Here is a 1,009-nt window from a genome sequence, read left to right on the forward strand (position 1 = left end):
GACACATATTGTCCCTGTCCGACGATGATATCGTTGGAACGTCACCAGCATACGAGAACTACTCAATGGAATGAAAACCCGACACCTTACACGCTGCTAATACTAAGATGCGCAATGGGTAGCCAAAGCTCATAAAATGCGTAGATAATGAATAATATCATAGTACACTGTAGTGTGCAGAATTATGTGGAAGCCAGGTGTGCCTATTCATAACAGGGTTTACCAATGGATAAAGGCAAATTCGATCAATGTCAGATGTGAACATTTCCCTTTCAGGTTGTGGCTGGCTACAAGTACATCCTTGAATTGGAAAAGGCCACCACTACCTGCCCCAAGATGGGTATGATTACCTTGGAGGACTGTCCTCTACACCCGGACTACACGGTCAGTTACAGACCATAAAATATCATTTCGTCTTGTCCGTATGAACTTTGAGAGTAATGTGTGCTAAACCAACTACTAACGTTAGCATTTGCTTTGAATACAATATGTCCTTTAAGTATTGGGGCATCTGACATAAGATTGGTACGCTGAATTGGAAGCTTCACATCTGCTTTCTCATGATTACAATGTAACCATGTGCAATGCGCCGATATGGAAAACTTTCTTGAAGGATTCATGTTAACGTTGCCTCTAATGTTTCGAGTGTTAAACAGACCAACAGTCAGCTAGCTACGTGGGACGTTGGTTGCTTACAACTTGTTATGTTGACCGATGTCCCCAGAACGAGATCTGCCATGTGGAGATATATGTCGTTCCGTGGACCGGAGAACGCGAAGTGCTGGAACAGGGCTGTAGACAGAAACCGACCAAGCGCCAGTTCGGCGGTCTGGCCGGAGGACTGCACCCCACGGACACCAACAGCCCAGAAGTGTTGGAGATTGCAGCCTTCGCTGTGGATACAATCAACGACCAAAGCAACTCCATGTACCTCAGCAAACTGGTCCATATCCACAGTGCCAGCACTCAGGTTGGGTTTATACAGTTCCTTCTCAAACACGCTCAAGTC

Source organism: Branchiostoma floridae, chromosome 1, assembly GCF_000003815.2.
Source record: "Branchiostoma floridae strain S238N-H82 chromosome 1, Bfl_VNyyK, whole genome shotgun sequence".
Classification (NCBI taxonomy): Eukaryota; Metazoa; Chordata; class Leptocardii; order Amphioxiformes; family Branchiostomatidae; genus Branchiostoma; species Branchiostoma floridae.